The sequence below is a fragment of the Sceloporus occidentalis genome, unplaced genomic scaffold, assembly GCF_023333645.1.
Source record: "Sceloporus occidentalis isolate IW3139 unplaced genomic scaffold, rSceOcc1.0.p SCAF_4, whole genome shotgun sequence".
NCBI lineage: Eukaryota > Metazoa > Chordata > Lepidosauria > Squamata > Phrynosomatidae > Sceloporus > Sceloporus occidentalis.
In genome coordinates, this window is record NW_028316984.1 from 114,568,165 (window position 1) to 114,595,240 (window position 27,076).

Consider the following 27,076-nt stretch of genomic DNA (forward strand, 5'->3'; position numbering starts at 1 on the left):
TTAAAATAAAATAAAATGCTCCCCATCTCATCAATCAGCCTCTCTGATTGTCTTGCTACAGAAGAGTGGGATATAAATAAAAGTTTTATTTTATTTTATTTATTATCAATAGAATCATAGTGTTGGTAGAGACTAGGGCCATCCAGTCCAATCTCCTGCCATGCAGGAAGACACAATCAAAGCACTCCTGACAGATGGCCATCCAGCCTCTGTTTAAAAACTTCCAAAGAAGAAGACTCTCCAAGCCAGCATGTTCCACTATTGAACAGCTCTTATCATCAGAACATTCTTCTTAATGTTTAGATCAAATCTCTTTTGCTGTAACTTGAATCCATTACTCCATGTCCTAGTCACTGGAACAACAGCTAACAAGCTTGCTCCATCCTAAATATGATATCCCTTCGAATATTTAAACATGGCTGAGAGCCAGCATGGCATAGCGGTTTGAATGCTGGACTATGACTCTTGAAATCAGGGTTTGTTTCCCTGCTTGGCCATGAAACCTACTGGGTGAAGGGGTCACCTTAGAGTTACCACAAGTTGGAAATGACTTGAAGGCACATAGCAACAACAACAACATCATGCCACTCCTTAACCTTCTCTTCTCCAGATTAAGCATACCTAACTCCCTAAAACATTACTCATAAGGCATGTTTTCCAGGCCTTTCACGATTTTGGTTACTGCTTTCTGGACATGCTCCAGTTTGTCCACATCCTCCTTGAATTGTGCTGACCTGGAACTGGACACAATATTCCAGATGATGTCTGACTAAAGCAAAATAAGTACAAACTGTGCTCAGTATAGAGGCCTACTTTGTTCCCACTGGCCATAAATGTGTCATAAAGATGTTTAACAAAAAGAGGTGGCAATCCCACAATTATAGCTGAATTCACAGTGATTTAAAATAAAACTTTAAAGAGTTAAGCACATCAAAGTTTTGGGCCTCAATGGAAGGACCTGGCAGTTTCTATTTCTTCTATATCTCATTTTTTTTTTAGAAATCAAGTTCTTTACATCCTGAATATCAATTAATTGTGGAAATTTTGTAATATCATATCAAACATTTATTATATTATTAATTTTTTTAATAGATTGATATCCTGCCTTTCTCCCCAAATGAGATCCAAGCTGAATCCCATGATCAATAATAAAATCCTTACCCACCCTTATTTCTAAGTGGAGACAGACAGGAGGGAAAACGCCACCCCTTTTTGCTGTGTAGCATTGCTGCAGCAACCAAATGGCAAGGCACCACTGCACAGCAAAAAAGGAGCCACCTAGAGCGACTCCTTTTTGCAACGTCATAAGAGTTGCATCACAGCCCTTATGATGCCACTTTCTGGAAGAGACGTGTGGGTGCTCAGATGCCCACACGTCATCAACACCCCCCCCCCCGTGTGATCGGTACTGCTCAATAGTGGTGCTGCCCACATATAGTAGGGCTCAGGAGCATGCGATTGGTGCGTGCTCCTGAGCCCTACTATCGCTGCCAGGACACCGCCTCCTGGCAGTGTGTACCGCACCTAAGTTTCAATGTTTGCATTGAACATTGTGAGATTACATTCTGAGCCAAACTGCATTAGAGTAGGTAGTTTATGAGGATGTAGCTCTTTTTTGGGGGATGACTGGATTGCCCTTAGTTTTACCTTGCAAACAAAATCCTGTAGATACAAGGTGAGACTCAGCATGGGACTACCTTTCCATATTCACGGGAAGGTTGCTTCCATGAAGCAACAGGTTGCTAGTAGGGTCTTCCAAGTCAGACAGGCTTTTGCTGAGGAGTCAGATTAAATGTGACAAGCAGTTACTGGGCAACATCAGTAGGGGGGTGGGGGTGAAGTTAGGATTGTCTATGCCATAATAGTTCCAGTTTCTATGTATGGTTGTGAAAGTAAGATAATGAAGAAAACTGATAGGAAGAGAATCAACTCACTTGAAATGTAGTGTAGGAGGAGATACCTGTAGGGATACCATGGACTTCTAAAATAAATACTAATAAATGGGTCATAAAGCAAATCAAGCCTCAACATAGAAGCCAAAAATAACAAAAATAAAGCTGTCTTACATTGAACATATCACGAGAAGGGATGACTCACTAGAAAAAGAGATTAATGCTTGGGAGGTGGCAGTAGGAAAAAAGGAAGACAGAATACAAGTGAACTGACTCAATCAAGGAAGCCATGGCCCTGAGTTTGCAAGAGCTGAGCAGGGCTGTTGATGACAGGGTGACTTAGAGGTCTCTCATTCATAGGGTCATATAAGCTGAGGTCTGTTTGACAACAATTAACAACAATAATGGCAAGGTGATATACTAGTTATTGGGGAGGGGGAAGGGTTCATCACCATGGATACCTGCCATGAAACTCTTGCAAAATCCACAGTAGCATCAGTGAACGTTAGAGTACATTCATTACTCCAGCACAATAATGCCACCAGTTTAACTGGGTCAGAATAGAGGGGAAAGGCTTTTGACATCCTAGTTATACTCAAAGTGAAAAGAAAAATCAGCCAGGCCTGAGATGGTTGGGGAGCTAGAATTTAACTCTTTGCTTGTTCCCACTCACATACCCTTGACAGATAAAGTCAGTAGAGATTCTGGGAGCTGTAGCCCCCCCCCCCCCCATAAAAAAAGTAATAAAAAGTACTGTTTCTAAACTCTGCTCATCCCTTCTCCTCCACTATGAAGCAACTACAGAGTATACTTGTGACAGTGCAGAATCTGGACCCCTTGCATATTGTTGGTAATCTGATATTCCTGAAACAAGGTTATATCCTGTCTTTTAATTGAGCCTAACTGCCCAAACTTCCTTTTACCATAAGCACTTCTTCATATCTGACACACTTCCTGGATCTATAAAAGATCGTGGAATGGGTGAACTGTATTTAAGGAAGACATAAATATAGTTTCACAAAATGAAGCTTGCTGACACAGAGCACTTCTTGAATAATTCACTTTGAAATTAACACTTATAATACCATTTGCCTTTTAAGTCCAACTCAGTGGAGCTAGAAAGAATAGTTCTCCAGAGAGTGAATTAATGGCAAACATTAGTCTCTCTGACTTGCTTCATTTTAATAAAAATGATCTGATGATTACCTATAATGAAAAATAAACTAACCTCAGTCAAATTGATAGCAGTTCAGTGTCTCCCAGCTTCTATTGCCTTTGCTGTATGATATTTCTAATTAGGATTTGATGAAAAATGTAAGTAAAGAATACAGAAACTTCAGTATTGAACATATTCAAAACAGATCCCCATGTTCCATTAAAGCTTTAGAAAGGAAAAGTCTTTGGCTTCCAGGCTGAAAACCTATTCCCAAGCCCATGCATGGAGTGAGGAGGAAAATAGTATTTTGCACATACTCAGAGGCACACTGTATTCCATTTACCCTTTACAAGTAGATTGGGATATCTGTATGTTGCCCTGAGATCTTTTGATATAGGGCAGAAAACAAATAAACCAATAGCACCCTTCCACTTTTTTATAGTCCCTTGTCAACATGTCCATGTCAACAAGCCATTTCTAGTACTTTCCATATTCACCAGAATCAGTCCTTTTGTATAACTAATGGCTCTTTATTGCCTGCCGAAAACCAAGCACCTAACCCCTAAATATTACTTACTAGTGTGGTAGTTGACAACACTATTCTTTTGCTTTGATAATGTGTTTTCTTTTCCACTACTATGAGGATTGCAGCTAAACACAGAAGGAACACAGACATCTCATGGAAGTGGCAGATAATGCTATCATCTTTGCTGATCAAAACATCCCGCACTGCCTCCACTAGATCCAGCCTGCATTCTTTTAAAGGATACAGTTTATGAATATCCTGAACAACACTATATATAGTTGGGCAGCAATCCATGTGTGTTATAAAGAAATAGACTTGGCCATCTCTCATTCACTATACACCTCATATAGCATGTGAGTTATGTGCTGCATATAGGGGCATTTGTCCATTTAGCCCAATTAATGACATTATTTTACTTTTAAATAAAAGCATATAGAGGGAGGCAAGGCTGTAACTCTTAGAATTTCCCAGCCAGCACAGCCACTGGGAACTCTGGCCATGGATTATTGGTCAAGGTGTATCCTTTGCAGGTGGGAACCCTCAGTTTCATTCAGAGCATCTCCTGTTAAAGGATCCCAGGTAGCAGGTCTGGAGAATTGCTTCCCAGGAGGAAAAAAATCAGTGAAAGTCAAGGGTATCTGGAAATATGTAACAGCAATTTGATTTTATTATATTTCACCTAATGGTAATAAACATTCTCCCAACTGCAATCATCTAAATTCATCTTGGTACGCCAGTTTCCAGTTTTTGGCACCCAAATTGAAGTTGCTGGTGCCAATCCCTACAAAATAGTGGTGAGGCTATGCATGGGGTGATGGGAACTGTAGTCTGATATATCTGGAAGGTGACAACCTTACCAAATGCTACTTTAACACCTATCAGAATAAGGAAGTATTTTAAATATAAGGCTGATTGATAATTTATTTTTATTCTGAAAGCAGGGGGATTTCTTCTAAAGGGAAAGGATATTAATTTTGGACTTCATAGGACTGAAATGTTAGAAATCATAGTAAAGAAAGGAAGACAGTGATTGAGGAGAGAATTGATGATACACTTGTTCAAGTGGTTACACTTATGAGTTAAAGTTGTTATGAAGGTGATGATTTTTGAATGTGCTTAAATTCTGGCTCCAGTAGTAGCTTGAGTCGCTGTCCCAGTCACACAAATGAAATGAATACATTTCAATTTTCCAAATGCTCCCTCATGTGGCTTCTTTGTACTAATACTGGCACATTTTAGACAACTTGGAAAATGCACCACTAAACCAGAAAGCAAATTGAGATAATATCAAGGGTCTTTCACGTGAGCTTTAATACTTCAAAACTACATTATAAAACCCTGCATGCAATCAGTGTGTCTTTTACACCAATACATTCCTCTGGCATTGTCTGGAAACAGAAAATATAACTGATCATAGGTTTTATGTGATTATCATTTAAAGAGCATGCAGTCAAAACAGATTGTTTCTCAAGTACTTCTTTAAAACCATCAAGTATCTATTTTGAATAATACAGTTAGATACCATGTATGTCTTTTGGAGCCATTTAAATATTTATTGGCAAGGGAGAGACTTCAATTCAGTACTTGTAAATATTGGGGAAACAAAGTACTGTTTTAAAGGCTGAAAGGGATTTCCCTGACACAGAAAAGAATACAAAGAAAAACATTACAATTAAGATGCTAATTAGTTCAGGAGAAAGCAGCAGTCTTCATTTTTGTATTAGGCTATGCACACCCTTAGAATACTGGAAAATATCAATTATGCATGTGGGAGGTTGTGAGTAGAAATGAGAGCTGGATTTTGGATATAGGAGACCCAGGTTCAGAAACCAGTATAACTGTGAAGCTCACAAGTTGTCCTTCCTGCCTCTACAAAAATGAAGTTTTGTGCCTCTGAAGCTTTCATAGTACTAACCTGTAATTCATATACTCCAGTATTTTCTGCTTGGACTTCCAGGAGCTCTCTGAGATCTCATGCAATGATGTTCCCCAGGTCTAGGAATCCAGATGTTTAGTAGGAGTTATTGGGAATTTAATTTGAGAGCCCATTACCTAAACCCATCACCCTTTCACAACCTAGAGACATCCAGAAGGGTTGTGTTATAATTCCATTGATCCTGGTCACCATGTCCAAGGTTCCTGAGAACTAAAAGGACATAGAAATTCCAGTAACTCAAGATAGCTGGTAGGTCCCATGTCAGTAGAAGAGAGAATCCACTCCATGTTTTATTTTGAATTTTAAATTACCTATCCCTAGTCCCCAAAATAGGTTCAGTTTATTGGGTTTTAAAGTTTGGCCTGAAATATGGAGTCTGTTTGCCACCCCATTGGCATTTGACCCACTAGCCGTTATTGACTGGCATTAAATATATTGGTTAATTTGCTTTTCCAAGCTCCTATTGTTTTCGAATTATGTTGTACCATTTCCCACTTTTTAGCTGGGCTCTGGTTGAGTGAGTCACCGTCTACATAGGCTACTTCCCAAGAGAGCTTTTTAGATATCATCCAACCATGATCAGCTCATGCTGAGAAAACAACCCATTCTGAAGAATTTACCAGTCATCCGCTTAATAAAAGAAATGGATAATGCATGCCACAGCCACTCTTAGGCCAGCTATATTTTCTTACAGTAGTGATCCTAATCAACTGCAAGAGCCAGAGCATGGAATCACAACCTAAATAAATCCTGGCTGATGAGTTAGATCCCATGATATGGGATCAGGATGACTGAGAAATTCATTTGGTTCACATTTTAATTTGCACTTCTTGAATGACTATACAAACTGCAATCCAGTTACCTTTTCATATATATCTTTTGTAATTCTCTTAGTTTTGTGGTCTAGATCTCAGATCAAAAATTGCACTCCGCCTGTGTAGATGAAGTATACAGTATTAACATCCTAAATTAATATGCAAACTAGAGTGTAATTATGTTTTGATTTGTTTGCAGTCCTAGTTTTGGGGTTCAGTTCACAAATCAAAAAAAATTACACACACTGTGCATACATTAAGGGAAATCACATATGAAAATGCCTATATTGTGGAAGTAGCATACAATGCCATACATATTCATGGGGAAATCTTGCAAAAAGTGAATTGCATACAAAACTGTTAAGTTTATCGCACCATACTTGGAGAACAGAAACAGAGCGGAACAGAAGGGAAAGAAATGGAGTGGAGTGGAAAGGAGGGGAAACATATGTTATCACATGGGAGAATGTTTGGTACACACCATTGGCACCCCTTTGTGGTGAAAGGTTAGGTTCTTGATCAGCTTATACATGTCAAGGGACGTGGAATTGTGAGAGAACCTGCCTTTGGGGTAGTCATGGGGGTTTTGCTCAACCTTACAAATTTAAGGGAGTTTGGGGGAGAGTGCCTTATGTTTACCTTCCTAGGACTGGATGAGGATGCAATCCGAATCATCGGATTTCCCTCGGGGTTCGGTGTTTGTGCCCAAAGGGAAGGCTGAAGAGGAAGTCTAGGATTGACACCTGGCTTTAGCTGGACCCGCACCAGGCTTTTCACTTTAATCACTTTGCTCAGAGTTTGAAGTTAAGGTTGAAGTTCAAGTGCTTAGCTTTAAATAGATTATAGGTCAAATAAATGGCCCTTTATTCATCCAATTTATGTGTCTGGTCTCGTTATTTCATGGCTGGGTATCAAGCTCAACCTGGGGGAAATGGAGCAGATAATGCAATAGGAGAAATGTATCACATGATAGATATAGAGGTAGTACAGGAGTACCTGTCTATTCTAAATGAACTCAAGTCTCTAGAGCCAGATGAACTACATCCGAAGGTGTTAAAAAACTGGCAGAATTAATCTCAGAACCACTGGCAATAATCTTTGAGAATTCATAGAGAACATGAGAGGTCCCAGCAGAGTGGAGAAAGGCAACAATGTCAGAGTCCAGTGCACTCTGGGTAGAAAATGTCTGATATCATGACCAGGAAAAATTCTAAAGCATATGATTAAACATGTTTACTAAAGTCAACATGGGTTTCTCAAAAAGAAATCATACCAGACTAATCTGTTTGTGATAAGAATTACAAGCTTAGTAGCTCACAGGAATGCTGTAGATACAGTGTGTCTTGATTTTAGTAAGACTTCTGACAAGATTCCCTATGACAGTCTTGCAAATAAAAAAATAGTAAAATGTGTGCTAGACAATGCTACTGTTGGATGGATTTGTAATTGGCTGACCAGTCAAACCCAAAGAGTGCTTCTATTCATCCTAATGACTGCTCTTCATCCTAAAGAGAAGTGACTAACAGGTTTCCACAAGACCCAGTAGTATTCAACATCTTTATCAATGCCTTATAACAGAGGGCATGCTTATCAAATTTGCAGATAACACCAAATAAGGAGGTGTAGCTAATATCCCAGAGGGCAGGATCAGAAATCAAAATGACCATAAATGATTAGAAAGTTGGGCTAAAACTAACAAAATGAATTTCAACAGGGAGACTACACTTGGGCAGTAAAAATGAAATGCACAGATATAGGGGTGACACCTGGATTGACAGTAGTGCATGCCAAAATGGATCTAGGAGTCTTAATAGACCACAAGCAGAACATGAGTTAACAGGGCGATGCAGCAGCTAAAAAAAGCCAATGTGATTCTTTGTATTGTTGCTGTGTGCCTTCAAGCAGGCTGCATCAATATGAGTTTATTGTCTAGATAGAAGGAAGTAACAGTCCCACTTTATTGTGCTTTGGTCACAATACTATACTGTATCTGGTTCTGGGCACCACAATTCAAGATGGATTTGGCAAGCTGAAGTGTGTCCCGAGGAAGGCAACCAAAATGGTGAAAGGTCTGGAAACCACAAGCAGCAGCTTAGGGAGCTGGGTATGTTTAGCCTCAGGAAGAGAAGGTTAAGAGGTAGTGTGATAGCCATGTTTCAATATTTGAAAGAATGTCAAATTGAAGATGGGGCAAGCTTGTTTTTTGTTACTCCAGAGCAGGGGTCGGCAACCTCCGGGCCGCGGGCTGGATGCGGCCTGCCGAGGCCTTCCTACCAGCCCCGGCGCGGTCCTGCCGCTGATTGCCGCCCCGCCTCCGCACCACTCCAGGCGCCATTTTGTTTTATAAAATGGCGACCGAAGTCTCACGTGACTTTCCCGTCACTGGGGCCCTCCAATAGGGCTCCGGCGGTGGCAGCAGGCCTCTAGGACTTTTTTGTCGGCCTCTGACGGGGCCTGGGACCCCGTCAGGGGCCGGCAAAGAGGGGGAGGCCTCCAGTGCTGGCAGCCCCCACCGGTTTTTTGCCGGCCTCTGACGGGGCCGGCAAAGAGGAGGAGGCCTCCAGCGCTTGCAGCCCCCGCCAGCTTTTTTGCCAGAGGAGGCCTCCAGCACTGCCCCTCGGCATGCAGCTCCGCCCCTGGAGGGTGGAAGCTCCACCCTGGCACGCGGCCCCACCCCCGGAGGGTGCAAGCTCCCCCCGGCTTCGTCCCCCCAGTTGTCTGAGGGACAGCAACCCAGCCCCCGGCTCAAAAAGGTTGCCTACCCCTGCTCCAGAGACTAGGATATGGAGCAATAAATTCAAGTTATGGGAAAAGAGATTCCACCTAAGCATTAGGAAGAATTTTCTGATGTTAAAGAGCTATTTGACAGTGGAACATGCTGCCTCAGACTGTGGGGCAGTCTCCTTTTTGGAGGTTTTGGAGGGTTTATTTTATTTTATTTTTGAGGTTTTGAAGCAGAGGCTGAGTGGCCATCTGCTAGGAGTACTTTGCTTATGTATTCTTGTATGACAAGAGGTTGGATTAGATGGCCTTTGTAGTCTCTTCCTGTCTATGACTTTTTTATTCTACATTGGCCAAAATCTTTCAGATAGGGAATTTTACAAAAGCATTGTCTATGTCTATGTGGAAATAACTTACCACTCTTAGCTTCTACCTTCAATTCCTTTTCTTTCTGATGTAGGGAGTTCCAGCTTCCCAAATGACCTTTCTTTTGCCATTTCTATAAAGAATGGTAACATTTACATCTAGTGGAAATGCCTAGGCCATTTTTGGCTTAAAGAAGTATTTTTTTAAAATACAGTAAACAAAATGCAAATAGGGTATTCAAATCCACAAGCTCTTTTCAAACCGTATAAGAGAAATCCTGTTTACTATAGCCTAATTGGGTACGTAAGCCAAGGCAGCACGTTCTGCTCATGTGCCTATTCACCATAAGAAATGTGTTCTTCACAACTTACTCATAGGTCCCTATTCCCCACTTAAATCATATGGAAGACTATTTTGCATTGGTGATATATTAGAATATATAATGAAGCTTCCGAAAGCAAATTTTGGCTTTAAAAAACCCTTAATGGTAAGCATGCCCATGGGGATTCAACTATCAGATGTTTTTTCAACTGATTATTTTCTGAAGAATAATTATGAGTATACACAAGCTGTCATCTTGGCATGAAAGCTTGTGTCTACTCACTACTCTTTTTCAGGTAATACGATGACTGAACTGATCCTGTTTTCCTTTGGCCATTATCATGTGAAGACATGACTCATTAAAAGGGACAATAATGCTTGGTAAGATGGAAGGCAGCAGGAAGAGAGGAAGACCTTGTTCCAGATGGATAGCCTCAATTAAAGAAGCCAGGGGCCTGAGCCTGCAAGACCAGATCAGGGTATTTGAGGCTTGGAGGTCTCTCATTTATATGGTCACCATAAGTCACCACTTGACCACAATTTACAACAAGACACAAGCTGTAGGGCCTACTCATTGGTAATGCCATTGATGTGGAACTATCTACCCATGAATGTTTCCTGCCCTACCTGATGTCCTGTGGAAAATGCTAGTAGTAGTAGTGGTGGTAGTAGTAGTATTGCAAAATGCTTTTAATCAGACCTTAGAAAAGTTATTTTTGGACTACAGTTCCCACAATCCCCCAGCCAGCATGGCTACTAGATGTGAACATCCTATCTGCCACTATCTAAGCCCAGGGCTCTTTCAAATCCAGTTCCCCAGGAGATTGCCTTGCCTTGCATACCCCTAAATCCAATCCTGACTAAAAACAGTACCAAAAGTAGAACAAAGGTGTATTCATGCATTCTTTTAATTATTGTATGTTGACCTAATACCATCTGACAATGGCATACAAAACTTTTAAATTAAATTAAATTAAACTGAAAGAACCATAACAACCCAAAGAGAGTTGATCAAAATTCTAAAACAAGGTCAGTTGTGAGGTTATGAGGTTAGTGTCTAGAGATGGAAACAATATTTCAAAGTTTTTTTAATGGTTAAAAGTATGTTTCTTGAGTGTCCAGAAACACTGACAAGGTGAATCCTGGACTGACAAGAATCTTTACAGTGAGACTATGGACTTTGACTTCAGAGTCTTTATTTGATGGCCGCCACTAAGGATGCAATTCTACACTAGCTTCATTCTTGAATCAAGCAACAAGTTATTTTCTTCCTACTGTGAGAAAGTCTCCAAACCCTGTGCGGTGCCATGCAACATCCAAGGCTATTCACAATTCAGAAGTTATACTGTGCAAAATTCACATCAGGTTTATTTTATTACTGTATTTTATTTGCAAAAAAAATGCTGTTTGCTGTGCTGAAAATGCTGTTTTCTATCTTTAAAAATAATTCAAATTTTGTGCAGAATAAGTTCTGAACTATGAATAGTCTTTAAAAACTGGACAGTTTACAAAGACTTTCTTGCAGCACAAAGAAAATTACTAAAATTACTCATTGGGTCTTTCAAAAATGAAATTAATGAAGAATTACATCTCTGGTGGTGCTGTGAGGTAATGATTCTATAGCCAAAATCCAAAGCCTTACATAGTATGCAAGACAGTCTCCAAACATAGTGGGTCTGATTTCTAATGTTTTGGAAGATTCATGTAGAAGTAGGCAGTTCTTTGGAGGACTGAGGTAGATTACTAAGAACCCCCAGACTTTGACTTTCATCCTTTAAGGAGAGTATACCCTTACCAGGAAGATGAAATGTCTACATAAATTTCATTTAACTAGTCTGAACTTAGCTTCAGTTTGCAGACATCAAATCCATTACTGATTCTAGTAATGGAATCTGCATTGAAATGGAATCTAGATTCCTAGCCTCACCTGAATTAGATAAAAAAGACTGGGAAAATAGAGCATGGGCATCATCAGCATTCTGATGATGTCCTCCTTCAGAGCACTTCATTGTTTTGTATACATGTGCAACAATATGGGAGACACAACAGAATTATGAAAAACTCATGAGTGCCTAGAGATGGAAATAAGATTTGAAAGTTTTTTTTTAATGATCAAAAATGTGTTTTTGAGTGTCCAGAAACACTGACAAGCTGAACTTTGACTTCAGTGAACTCATATGGAGCCATTCAATAGACTGCATCACCTTCTCAAATCAAACATCCAGATAGAATGGAACCAGATGGTAGTGACCCCAATATCTAGCCCAAACAATATTATCAGAAATTGGAAACATTATTTTTGGGGCTATAACTCTGAGAATCTTTAGCCACTGGTAGTAAAATAAAAAACAAATAAGACAACATTTTCAAGTTTTGAATATTATTGTATTTGTGGAGAAATGCTTAGACAGCTTTGTTGTGAAGAGATACAAAAATGTAATGCACTTTAATAAAATTAAAGTAAGAATACAAAAGCCAAGAGACTGTGCAGACAGCTTGCTCAGTTCTACAAAAAGCTATATTTACAGACCTAGCCATAGGATCGGGCTGCTAAATTTCTTTCCTTGCTTTGGAGATGTCTGTGCAATTTCTCATCTTCATAATAAAACACATTAATAAACAAAACTTGTATGCATGATTTAGCAGAGATAAATGTTCTCTAGAGTTAGCTGAAATAATTAAGGAGCCAGATAAAATTTCAGTTCTTTTGTGGGAATGGGAATAAGAGCAATGCAATTGTCTACAAACCTACTCTGTATCATTGTGAACACAGTGGGGATTTATTAGTTTACTTCTAAGTAAATAGATATCAAATAATGTAAAATGATGTTGTCCATTTGTAACAATAGTTCTGTGACACATAAATATCCTGAAAGCACCAATTCCCATCTAATCTTAGGGGTGAAGCAGACAGCCCACTAAGAGCAGCCAGAGGCCACACAGCTCTATTCCAAAGCAGGCTGCTGCCGTGGACCCAAGGCAGCCGCCACCAGGAGCTGGATTTCTTCTGCTCCTTTTTGATCAGGTCATTTCAGGGGTATGCATCATTTGAACACCATACCCCCCAAGGGCTGGAAGCTGCTTTATTTGGCCTGTGCATTTTGGGCCTAAGAAGCTAATTCAGGGTTAGGTATGGTTAAGGCGTGGATAGGAGACTGCCAAGGAATACCTGGTGTTGTAGGCTATTTTTCAAATGAAGGCAATGGCAAACCATCAATTAAAATTCCTTGTCTAAGAACCCAGTGAAATGCATGCAGTCACCTAAGTCAATAGTAATGTGAAGGCACATATGCACATATTCATACATACTTGCAGTGCTTCTTACAGGAAAGACCTAATTTTGTTCAATACCAGATGTTTCCAGTTTTCAAACTGATGGCAAAATATTTTGCTTATGTTTTCTAGCACTGTTGGAGAGGTTGGTAAACTCTCTTAGCAAAATCAGTGCACAAGTCATTGATTCTCACTCTGTGATTTGTAAACCAACCAAGCATCACAGCAGGTCACTCTGTGACTTGTATATCCCATTGGAGCAATTGCATCAGGAAATGCTGAGTGGAAACAGCAACTATCCCAATCTAGTGTTTTCTTTCTTTCTTTCTTTCTTTCTTTCTTTCTTTCTGTTATGCTTGGCCTATTGCTTTCTTTTATGTGCCTCTAAAGAGAAAGAGGGTCAGTTCTAATTTTAGAGATTGCTTTGCAGATTCAAAAGAGGATGTGTTCCTTATTTAGAATACTGCAGTACAGACAAATACTAACACATACCACAAGCTCCATGCCCATTTACTGTAGAGAACTCTCATTAACTTGGGGATATGGGGATAACAGCTTTAAGCTTTAGTACTGCAGGTAGCTGTCCTTTACAAAAGAAGTAAAGAAATGCATTTGTGCAGTGTGTGTGTGTGTGTCCATCGTGCCTTCATTGTGTCTTGCTTTCAGAATAAAATGTGTATGAGACAAGAGATTTTAAGTGTTGAAATGAACAGTACTGGGCTGCCAGTAATATGTAGTTTCAAGTGAGTCAAGTGTGAATCTTAATGCTGTTTTCTGTTGTTTTAAATTACCTCCACCTGCCTGAATAATTCTTTTCTATTATTGGAAAGGATTGTAAATAGATACACCGCGGCCAAAACAGATTTGGAAACTTCTTCCTGGGGTCCTTTTAACCACACATTTATTGTACTGTGATTCTATTTTCACTGCCATGGTTCCATCCTGTGGAATCCTGGGAGCTACTATTTCAGGAGTGGCCTTCAAAATTCTCAGCCAGAGAGCTCTAGTGTCTCACCAAACAGCAAACATCAGGATTACATAGGATGCCACAATGGCACTTAAACTGGGTTGTTAGTGCTAAAACTGTGTGATGTGAAAGGGCCCTGCCCATGCACACACTCCAGATTCCATCAGTAGATGACATCATGAGTTTCAGAATGGAACCCATGTATTATATACCAGAGAGGAGGAGGAAGCTTCAAGTTTACAAGAGCTACTTGTTGTTGTTGTTTTTTAGAACCTAAAGATCTATCAACTGGAGTCCAATGTGAAAAAATATACTTATAATTAAAGAATTCTTAGATCAGGTATTTTCAGTACAAGAACTGAAAGGAACTTAATGGTTCACCTTCTACTCACAAAAATTCATTTCTGGTCACCACAATCTTTTTTAATTAAGTAGCATAATTTAATTGTGGGGGTGTTTTGTTTCTGTTATTAAAATGACTGGAGCTGAAAATGTCTTAGCAATCTACAGTCGCCCCTCCAAATTCACGGGCCCCCCACAAATTTGAAAATTCATGGATATTTAAGTCCCTCCCTCCTTACCTCCTTCTTTTGTCCCCCACCAAACCTAGCATGCCCTTGGGAGCTGCAAGGGGGCCTTCTCTCAGTCCAGGGGAAGTGAGCCAGGGTGCGGGGCCGCCAGAGCCTGTAATCCATGCTTTGCTGGACAGTCACCATACCAATTTCCCTTCCTGCCAGGTGCACACCACGCCCCCTCCAACACAGCCAATGGCTGCCCACTTGCTTCCCCTCTCGGCCCTGTCACCCTGGAGCTGGATCAGCTGAGCCGGCTCCAAGGCAATGGGGCAGATAGAGGGAGCAATGGGAGGGGCTCTCTGCTTGTTCTCTCGGCCCCATTGCCTTGGAGCTGGCTCAGCTGATCCAGCTTCATGGCGCTGGGGCAGAGAGAGGAAGCAATGGAGGGGACCCTCTGCTTCGTCTCTAGGCCCCATTGTGCAGCAACCTTGCAAATAAACAAAACTATGAGTTCCAAAGCTGCAAATTTGGAGGGACGACTGTACTTTACATCACCCAAAAATCTGCCACTGGTCTGAGTAGATCACTTTTCTGTGATACCTTTCTGTGGATAGAAAGCTTAGTTTGTATTGTTTAATGATGATTAACTTTAATGGTTTGCCTGTCTAGTGGATCAGTTGTCGTCACAATTAATTAAATAATTAATCAAAGAACTTTATTTGACCTTCTTTAATAGAATTCAAAAGAATATATTACAATGTCTAGAAGCTGCAAATCATCCTAGTCTAATCTATATATATTTCAGTTATCAAATTAAGAAAAATTTTCAAACACTCTCATAAGATAAATTGTCCTTTATTAAAGAAATAGATATATCACATGATATGTAAATCATGAAATCTGAAGCTGAATGTTTTGTTCTCTGCTTTCATTTTGGCAGATTTATGAATTGCATTGTCAAAAGAAATTTGCGGAACAAAATCGCTTTCATGTGAGGACCCAATAAGGTGGCTAATGCTTTTTGGCCTTTTGGTACATCTTAAGCAATCTTTTATCAGTTCCAGTTCATCAAAGGACTGTTGTTCTGATTCACCCAGTACAGGGCTACAATTGAGCATTAATAGGCATTTCTTCCTTGCAGAAATTGATTCTCCAAGCTTTCAGAATCAAGGAAATCAGGGTACAATATTTACCATGAATGTCACATAGCCCTGAGTAGCCATATCGCAGAAAACACAAAATGAGTCAGTTTGAATACTTAATTTGGCATGCTTGTAATTCACAAATATGTAAGAACAACTTGGATTTAATGTTCTTTTTTCTTTGTTCAAAATTACCTATCTCTCTCTCCCTCTCTCTCTCTCTCACACACACAGTAACACACAGTCACACACATGTCAACCTGCTCTACATTATCTGTTTGCGTGGAGGCATTCTTAGCAAAAGTGCACTAATATGAAGTGGTCTTTAACTTTTTAAGGTAGCTGAAGTCAACTGTAAAAATACTGTAGACCCTGTTGATAGATTGTCCACATCTATCTAATTTGTCCGTCTGACTTGTCATTGGCATGCATGCCATCTTGTTGCCAAACCCTAAAATCCCACCTACCTCCTGTGTATGCAAACCAACCTCCTCCCCAGCAACTTTCTTTGTGTGTTCCCCATCCAAGACTGTCCATTCCATTCCAGCCAGGAAAATCTCTTGCTCCCTAATCTGCTGAAGTGTAGATACACAGGCCTACAGTTGATGGACCTTCTCTTCCAAGAAGGCTACCAACTTGCATCTGGTGCAGATGAAGTTCCCAACATCCATATGCAAGAAGACAAACATCCCACAAGTGCTGCAGGTGACTGCAGCAGCTCCCTCAGTCTCCATACTGAGAAGTCCTAAGTAGGCACTGAAACAGAACTGTGGGCTTTCCCCTCCCAAGGTCCCTTGTTAAACACCCATGTAAAGGACCTCTATTTGCCTGGCCTTTGTCCCCAAGCTCTGTCAGCAAGCTCAATCAATTGGGGGCATATATAGAGCTCTTGGTTGCTAGCTAATTCCATAGGCAAGTTTCTGACTCACTTCCTCTGAGAAACCCCTCCCCAGGAGCCCTTTAAAGAAAAAAAATTAAAAACATTAAAGAGCCCCCCTCAAACACTGTTCCCAGCTTCCCTTCTGCTTGTGCTCTAGTTTCTCTTGACTGTGAAAATGTGTATGCCATTAGGCACATACCTCTGGCAGGAGTTATATAGCGCTCGGCTACTAGCTTCACCCCTAGTGACTCACAGATGTGACTCACAGAGCCCCACCCCCAAGTTTTTTAAAAAATTAAAACTTACCCACTCAAAATGGCTGCTCAGAAACAGCTTTCCTTCTTTTCCCTGGTAGGCACCAGTTTACATCTCTTTATCCTATCACCAGGCTACATATCTTTGTTCTATTGTATCTGTATCCTACATAATAATTCATCAATAGCCACAGACAAATTGATTTGATATATCTGATATAAAGGTTACATACATAAAGCGGTACACATCTTTACAGTTCCTGCTATTTCTTTCAAATGGGAGGAAATGTTTTTACACACAGCAATGGAGAACTTTTGAGCAAATGAACTTTCCACATATATATATATATATATATATATATATATAGAGAGAGAGAGAGAGAGAGAGAGAGAGAGAGGGAGAGAGAGAGAGAGAGAGCTCTATAGATTTTTGCCCAGCCCACAGTGCTGGAAATAATAGTGGCAAAAGGTTGAAGTTATTTCCACCCTTCTTCATAATGTCCTTACAGGGCTGGCCCAAGATGTTTTAACCATCCACTTCCAGATGGCTGATCCAGGACTTTATCACATGGGAAGCAAGTGTCATTAAAACATGATTAAAACATAGTAATAGCATGATTGGGGGAAAGATTATCACACACACCTCGCACTTCTCTAGTTCCTGCCCTGTGCATAAACTATAATGGATGTGTCATTGGGTAATAATGGGAACTCCTGTTATTACCCAATGATGCATCCATTACTGTTTACGCATGGGACATGAACAGGAGAAGCACATGGGGGTATGATAATCTTCCCCCTGGTCACAATATTACCATATTTTAATCATGTTTTAATGATGTTTGCATTCTTTTTTAGTTGGTCTTCTTTGTCTTTCAGTTCTGCTACTAATTTTTTTCTTTTTCTACTCTTTGTTTTTTAATCTCGCTTCCTCTTTTCATTAATAATCCTCTAAATACAGATTTGCTCGCGTCCCAAATATTTTTCATTCTTATTTCTGGTAAATTATTTTCTTCAAAATAAAATTTGATCTCCTTCCTCAGATTTGCCACAAATTCCTTATCTTTCAACAGTGAATCTTGTAACCTCCATGTACCTCTACCTTTACTGCTGCCTTCCATAATCACTTCTATAAGTCTGTGATCTGAGAAAGTTTTAGTGTCAATTTCCATTTCCTTAAAGTTAATTGCTAATTTTTTAGATACCAAAAAAGATCAATCCTAGACCATGATTTATGAACCTCAGAAAAAAAAAGGTAAAGCCAGGTTTATTGTCATCTTTATTCCTCCATATGTCCTCCAATTTGTGTTCTGATATTAATTCAGAGCCACTTCTAGGTAGTCTTCCTTGGTCTTTTTTAAAAAAAATTCTCCGCTTTCCTGTCTAGCTTTGGGTTAATCACCCCATTAAATTCTCCTGTTATTATTAAGTTTCCTTTGTCACAAACCATTAATTCTTCATTCAGTCTTTTGAAAAGGGTATCTTTTTTTTTCAAATGAACCATAAACATTAACCAAAATCAGAACCAAACTTCCTACCGTTATTTTCGGAATTATAAAGCTACCCTCTGGATCTTTCTTAATTTCTTTCACTACAAATTTACTATTAACAAAAATGGCTAATCCTCTTTTCCTTTTATTGATGCAAGTTTCATAACAATTTCCCAATTTTGGATTTTTGATATAATTTTGATCTCCCACTTTAATTTTTGTCTCTTGTAAGCAAATAATGTCATAGTGCCTTTTTTCCAACAGATGAAAAACTTGTCTTCTCTTTCTATCCAAGTTAATCCCTCCAACATTTCAAGATGCTATATTTATCATAATCTTCTTTTCTATAGATTAAATCTCTACTATTAGTTCTCTTTTTACTTCTATTAGTTCTCTTTTTATTTCAGATCCTGCTCTGAATCTGGTCTGAACATTAGAAGAGCTATCCAAGGGACAGAACCTATTTCAGGGACTGAGTTTAGCACCTTGAGTAATCCATTTGAAGTGCAGATGAAAACACAGGGTAGATTCATCCAAGGAAATGGTACTGATAACTGAGATGATCAGGAGAAGTCCTTGTCTCTATCCCAACACCCTCCCAGGCTCATTTGGTGGAAAGAAAAGAGAGAGCCTACCAGGCTCTTAAACTCCCTTCCTAGAGAAGACAGGTTAGCCCCATCCCCACTCTCCTTTTAGCGGCAGATAAAAACATTTTTAAGCCACCAGGCTTTCTTGAACTGACAAGGGTTAGACTTTAAATGCTGTGCAAGGTTTGTATAGAGTTTTAAATATATTTTAAATTTTAATGTGTAATGTTTTTAACTTTTTTAAATTGTTTAATTGATTTTAAACTTTGTATTTACATGTAATATTTTTAATTGTTTTTAATGTGTACTGTTTTAAATCTTGCTAGCCACCTTGAGCCCCTACACTGGGAGAGAAGCAGGAAACAAACAAACCACTTTTCTGTTCTTTACAAAATGATCTTGGTTTTCTAAAGCCTCAAAGAGACAATAGAACCATAATGAAAACCCATTTGAATAACAAGTTGATTATGGAGATTATTGCATTAGCTTTTCTGCCAGGATAGACCTGGGATTTAACTTTCTTAAGGCGGATCTTATTGCATTCACCCATCATGCATTCAGTATGTAGCCCATATACAACCCAAGCTTCTCTAGGCTTGTCCCTCATCTTTTCAAGAACAGGAAAATCCCATTCTTGAAAAGCTGCAAGAGAGGCCCAGGTTGCCTACAGGCTGCAACTGCCCTGTGATGGGTGAATGCGATAAGGTCTGCCTTAAGAAATTTACATCCCCGGTCTATCCCAGCAGCAAAGCTAATGCGATAATCTCCTATAAATGTGTAGATGCCCCCAAAACATGGACAAAGCATGGGTACTTCATAGTAAATGCCTCATCTCATCTAGAAGCACCCAAGGATGGTTGGGAGTGGAAATAATGCCTAGGCAGAGTTTTTCAGAATCTGGACACATAAAATACCTCTTGCTAAATTGTATTATTGAATAAAAGAAATGACCATCCTCAGACAAACAGGGCTTTGAAACTGCCAAGGGCATTTTTTCAGTGATGTTATAATGCCATGATTCCTCTTTAAGAGCCATGACTGCCTCCTGAGATCCCATGGACTACTGGGATTTGTAGTTTGGTGATGTACTAGAGCTCTCTGGCTGAGAATTGTAAATACCTCTTGCTAAATTTCAAATCCCAGGTTTCCACAGGATGAATCCATGGCAGTTAAAGCAGAGTCATATAATTATGTGATTTACAGTGCGCCCATGTTTTTTATTTTACACCCGGGGGGGTCCGGAACGGATCCCCGCGTAAAACAAGGGCACATTGTACAATGAACCAAGGTCAGGGCCTGTTGTCACAAAGGTTTAAAAATATTCAGGGGATCAAAGGTCCTTTGGATTACAATGGAAAACAGGGTCAGTGGCAAGGTTTTTATCAGTAGGCTAATATCATGATTGCTGTTGTTATGTGCCTTCTCATCTACTGTGACTTATGGTAACCCTACCATAGGGTATTCTTGGCAAGAACTTTTCAGAATGGTGCCTTCCTCTAAGGAGTTTATTGCAACTTACCCCTTTTGCATTTAATTTTGAAGCCGGATTTTATCGCATGCGTCAGGGTGAGCACAACCCAGCTACAGCCCAGGTCCCAGTCGTGCTTCTCTGGCATCTTTTCAAAAATGACAGACTTCTGGTTTTGAAAAGATGCTGAATAAGTGCAGATGGACCCAGCCTACAGTGGAGTTGCACTAGCCCAGCCCCTGGTACATACGATAAAATCTGGCTTCAAAATTAAATGCAGTCACTTTAAACTGTGTGTGATAAACTCCTTAGTATGAGGGAATGCAGCTTGCTCAGGGTTACCCAGTGAGTTTTCGTGGCTCAGTGGAGAAGATTTGAGTTTATGCCAGCTTGCGTGCGCAGTAGGGCTGAGGGAGGGCGCTTCTAGCCCTTCTTCCTCTACGGGGCACCATCTTGGCACGCGCCCATTTACGCAGGACATGTCATGATGACATCCCTCATGTGCAGCATTCAAACAGTGCTGTGCATGAGGGGCATCACAGCACCACACCGGGCACCCCTGTAACAGCAGAAATAGGAACCATGATTCTTGGCGCATTTTTCCAGTGGGTTGGGGTGTGGCATCCGGTTGCCACATCCCCAACTCAGTGCTTCTAGGAACGCCATAGAGCTGTCCCTGTCAAGCTGTTTGTATAGCCCCTTGGTCTCCCAAAGTCATAGTCCAACACCACACTGACTCTGTGTTCTTGATACCTAGGATACTCTATGGCAACAAACTGTCTTCACTGCAGGGCCAGCTGATGGCACCCCAAGGATATCAGAACCCCCAGCCTCCTCTGCTTCCAGCCCCACCTTTTAAAAAAAATGAACAAGGGAGCCACTAAAATTTCTACTGTGTGCTTTTTTCTTTTCTTTCTTTTCTTCTTTTTTTTAAAAAAGAAAGGCACCTTTTAGCTAAAATATAATTATATTATCTCAGCGTAGAGATTTCACATGCTCTCATTTTGTTGTTGCAGCACAAACACTTCAGAGTCCTTGTTTCATTGTGAGCGCATTTGTTTGTTTACTTTTCTCTCTCCTTTCATTTCTATTTCCTGTACTACCTTGATGCCAATGTTAACTATCTCTCCTCTCCTTTCTTTGGAATAAAACACTGAAGTTATCAAAATGCAAGTTGGTTGTTCAAACATTTGCTTTCAGCTTATTTTTTTGCAAACACAATGCACTCTGCCCTGTTTCCTTCTTTATTTCTGAAGAACGCTTTTCCCTCCAGTTTGTTTAAATAGGCAGCTGAGTATTTGTACTTTTGAGCAAATCTGCAGAGGGTAGTAAGCACACCAGTACAGTTTTTGTCTGGCCCCTTTTAAAATTGAGTATGATATTCAAACATCATTATGCTCTGACATGCAGCTTCATCCCATTCATATTTTCCCAAAATACATTTCACTGGATTCCATGGAACCTACTTCAAATTAAGTGCACACAGAACTTCAGTTTTAGCAACAAAGAATTTTGTGAATAGTGCCCAAAGGCTGCATCTACCACTTTAACTGCCATGGCTCAATGCTATGGTATTTGGCGATCTGTACTTTTGTAAGATATTTAAGCTTCTCTGTCAGAGAGGTCTGGTGCCACAACAAACTACAAATCCAAGGATTCCATAGGATGGAGCCTCTGTCATCTTTTACTCCTTCTCTCTCCTATCACCACCAATTTTCCTGACTGGAATTTCCTTCTCCCACTTTCCTCATTCTTTTCTTTTTCTCTCTCACAAGACCATAAACATTTGACACCAAACCAGGACTATCATGCTATTAAGAGGTAATGAAGAAAGAAGTATTTTAATGACATTTTTGATACCACTGTATTCACGTTAAAGAAATTGCACTATTACACTTCTAAAGCTGCCCCGTACAGCATGTCCTCAGTCTCTGGCTCCTTCTATCCTCACTTCTACTAGCTACATTTATCAACTTCCTTCTCATTCCTTCCCTCTCTGTATCTGCAACTTTTTTGTCCATGCTACCCCGCAAAATCTTGAAACCATGACGGGGTAATAGTAGATTTTTAACATTTTAAAATTGTTATGTCGATCCACTTAAACTCTATAGGGCTTGCTTCTGAGTATACAGGTTTCGATTGCTGGTGTCCTGCCATGTTGGTCTTTCAACATCATCGTCATCCACAAAATATTCAATGGCTAGTAGATCATGATGGGGTAAGGGAGGATACTACAATTCTACAGTAAAAGAAGGAGGGAAGGAAGGAAGGAAGGAAGGAAGGAAGGAAGGAAGGAAGGAAAGTATCCATTAAAAAGCACTGGTTAATGGGAGCAACCCTCTGCAGTAGAATATGGGGAAATTAACATTTCATCAGAAAACTTTCTTTGGCTGGACTACAACTCCCAAGTGGTGTTAAAAACAATACCTGGAAAGATGTCAAAAATAGAGCTGTTCAAAATGGGTGGGGATCTATTCCAAAGAATGATGGGGAACTTTTATTGGGTTGCACTACAATCCCCATGTGCTTTAAAAAGCAGTTTTAGGTAAAGATTATGGACCCGAACAGACAGGCCAAAATAAAGCTGCTTCAGAACACTTTGGAGATATGCTTCTGGCCTCTTAAGATGTGTGTGTCATTTAAACAGCATATCTCCAAAGTGACCTGAAGCAGCTTTATTTTGGCCTGTCCATTTGGGCCCTATGTTCACTACAGAGCTTGTAAAATTTATTTTCCAACCAAATATTTTTTCCCATTTATTAGATTTCGTGGGGAGGGGGTTATTTGAATGTCATGTTTTGAACAATGGTGGCTAATACCCCAATTCATTATGCTTAAAAACATTACTGAGCATGACCCTGCAACATCACCATGGGATATCCCTAGATCTCTGGCTTTGGCTCTAAAATCTCAGGATCAAGGATGTGCCTGGCCTGAGAAGCATAGTATGAACAGATCTTGCATTGCTATGTCCCTAACCAGTTTGTTAGGGTGAAACTGTTATGTGCCAAATCCAACCAAGCCATCTTTCAATAACTTAAACCTCCACTATTATTATCATAATCTCCTCCTCCTTCACTACCAGTACCATCACCACCACCATCATTTCCATTCTAGAACACAGAGTCCAGAAATCAGACTAGATGGAGTAAGTTTAGGGTGATATAGTGGCATAACACAACTATCACCTTTCATGTGATTGCTATGTAACCTGCTAAGATGCTGCCTCCTTCCACCCGATCTCCCTCACCCTTAATGGTACACCTGACTGCATGACCTAAAGGAGCCCCATTCAGTCACAACATCCCAAACTCATCCTCTCCAGTCCACTGCTGACACTAACTGCTAGGCCACACAGATCTGCTACAGTCCCTGCAATTGGCTTCTTGCAGCCTCTGGCCAGAATCCTATTGGTCACATAAGCAGGCATAAGTATCAGTGCAAAGTGACTTTCTTGCACAATGATAAGACATGTCCAGTTGACAGTAGCAAGAGGAGAGTGCCACATGCAGAACCTTTACAGATGCACCATAATGTATCTAGTATCGTGTGAACATATGCATCACATATTGCATACTGCCATTGTGCAGTGAGGTGACAGCTATGTTCATTTGCCATTTCCCTTAGGTTGCTTAATGATAGTACACAGTATAAGGGGAGCACAGTACTATGCCATCAGATATTCATGCTAAGCTGAGATCTTGGCTACTGTACCTCCTCCTTTTTCCTTATTCCTCTCCTACTATCATAAAGCTTCCAGCAACCATGGGCCCTTTTTACTCACTACCTTCCTTCTTCAATGCTAGGGGTCCTGAGCCAGTTCTACTGCAAGTAACTACCTTCTGTATAAGTCCACCTACTTCTTCCCCACCCGATAATTCTTCTGCCTCACTTCTTTGCATCAGCTACTCATTATTTTAACAATCACCGAGTCCTTTGCTCCCAGCTCTTTAGTTATTATATTTACTGCTGCTGGTGATGATCAAGTGTGGCATCTGTCCCAGGCTGTTTCACTAGTGATTTGAACTCCTGATTTCCAGAGTGGGGGGAAGGAAGAATTGTCTTTATATATAGCACACGCTATAAAGCCTCTGGTAGTAAAGCTCTGTTGTTGAAACAGCCTGCCTTAAACTTTGCGTTTGGATCATAGGGAAGGCCCTGTAACCTTAAGGGGCTTACGTAAGCACCAGATGTTCTCATTTTTATGGCTTTCAGACTAGAATACAACATTGGAGCAGTTACTCTCATCAATGCTCCACCAAGCTAAACATGGGCTCATGTGGAAAGTTGATTTCTCTCATGTAAGACAACTTGTATATTGAAGTCACAACCACCTTTTTGGAAAATCACCATCTCTCCACTCTGTTTTACTGATTACCTGAAAAGAGACAAACCGTGTGATTATAAGGCTGCATCTACACTGCAGAATTAAGTCAGTTTGACACAGCTTTAATGGACATGGCTCAATGCTATGGAATCTGAGATTTGTAGTTTCATGAGATATTTAGCCTCCTCTGTCAGAGAGCTCAGGTGCCACAACAAACTACAAATCCCAGGATTCCATAGGATGAAACTGTGAAAATTAAAGGGGTGTCAAACTGCATTCATTTTGCAATGTGGTAGCTGCCTAAGTCTTTTTCTGTTCCTTCACTAAGGACCTTATAGCATAGCCAGCAACTTACCCCTTCCAGGATCCAATCGTTTACGGGATACAGCCAGGAATTATCGCATTAAAAACGCTGCCAATGACACTGGGATGACTGCATCCCGGTTGCATCCAGGCTCCCAGCCACACTCAGCAGGCTGATTTGCAAACATGGGAGCTTTCTGTATCCTGGAAGGGGTAAGTCTGCAATGGCCATGCGATAATCTCCCAAGATGAGTTGAAGCTCTCAACTGGAGTACCAAGATATAGCTATGAGGAGAAAAATATAGGTATTGCCCCAATATGAATTCTTCTGCCTCCCCCATGAATTTTTGCTTCAGTTTCCCCAATTTCTTTCATTGCAGTAATTTTAAACTTCAGTTGAGTATTTAAAAGTACACTTTGATCATCCAAAGAAAGTGAGAAAGCAAAGAAACTAAGATAATACAAACACAGCAAATTTAAGAGTCCTATGGGTGAGCAATTTTCAATGTCTCACAGTATGCAAAACTAGAAATATGAAGACTGAAGGAAAACGTTAAGGGGTGGGAAGAATGTTTAATTGATATGGATTAATGCCCTCGTTTTCCCTCTCCCCATATCTACAACCCTGCCACCAAACAAAAACTAAGAGAAGACAAAACCTGAAGTAGAGGTCTTCTTCTAGCTTTCAGAACAAATGTTTTGATGTTGAAACACTGCAGGCAGCCCTGGCTACCTGTTTAAAATGTGAATTGCCTCTAGAGAGTTCTAGAGGAAGCTATTCATCTTTTGTGAGGCCAGAAGAATGGAAGTCCAGGGAGTCTGGAGGGGCGAAGGGCCACAAAAGCAGCTGGGAGGGATAGATGTCCCCACCAGGGCCATTTTTTTGCCACAGCTGCCTAAGCCATGTCAGACTTAAGAGGATCCATAGTATGGAGCCAGCCTGATGTAGTGATTTGGGCATTGGACTATGACTCTGGAAACCAGGGTTCAAATCCCTGCTCAGCCATGGAAACCCATTGGAAACCATGGAAACCCTCTTAAGCAAGTCATACTCTCTCAGGAGCTTATCGCTCACCTTTTAAAACTGCTTCAAGCCTCCTGGGCTGGAGGTGGGATGCAGGATGGAGGCTGGGATTATTTCTTGCAAAATTGCCACTGAACCGCCACCTGCCATCAGCCCAGGTTATCCAAAAATATAAGTACTGAATAATGTGGTGTCTGCCAAGCAGTTTCACATTTTGTAATTGTGCTATAGTGATTGTATCTGTGGTGATTTCATTGTGATGTGTTGTCAAGGTCTCAGAGCACCTAACACTATTGAGGCCACAGTTATTTTATTTCCCCAAAGAAACACAATGATGATAACGATGATGATGGTGATGGTGATGATGCAATGGCTATAAAGTAATACATGAACTGATTGTAATTTTTTCATCAACAATTCCACTTATTATACTTATCTTTTAATACAACACATACTTTTGAAACTCCCTCACTGTATGTGTTTGCTTGTGTGTGTGTGTGTGTGTGTGTGTGTATGTTGGGATTAACAAATGGTTACAGATATAAGCAGCAACAAGCAAATTAAAATATTATGAGCTCAGAATTGTAAGAGTTTCTCTGTTTGGTTTGACAGAACATAAGCAGAGGGCCAGTTTCTGTTCTTTTTGCAGTACTGAAATCAACAGAGCTCTGGCAGCAGATTCCGGACATATGTCAATTCCAAATACCAAAATATAAATTCTTATTCACTGTGACCTCATCTGAAGGCCACAGGGGGTTTCATGCCAAAGGAAGCTATCCTCACATGTTTCTTAGCATTAGAGAAGAAATCTGCATGGAACATGAGTGGATATGAGGTAACTGGCGTTATGATTTATGGATGGGAGAGAAGCCATATCACTGTTGCCAATGATTTGTGATGTTCTAAAAACAGCTCAGTCTTTTGATGCCCCAAATGATGCTGCCTCCACACCCTCTGGTGCTGATGTGATTTTGCATTGTCTGGGGGAGGAACCATCTCCAGTGGGAGAGGGCAGCCATGCTTCAAGTTGAAACCCATCTTCGTACATGTCCAGAGGAAATATTACTGGAGATGGCAAGAGGGTGAGATGGAGAACAGAGCAGCTGTCAAGCC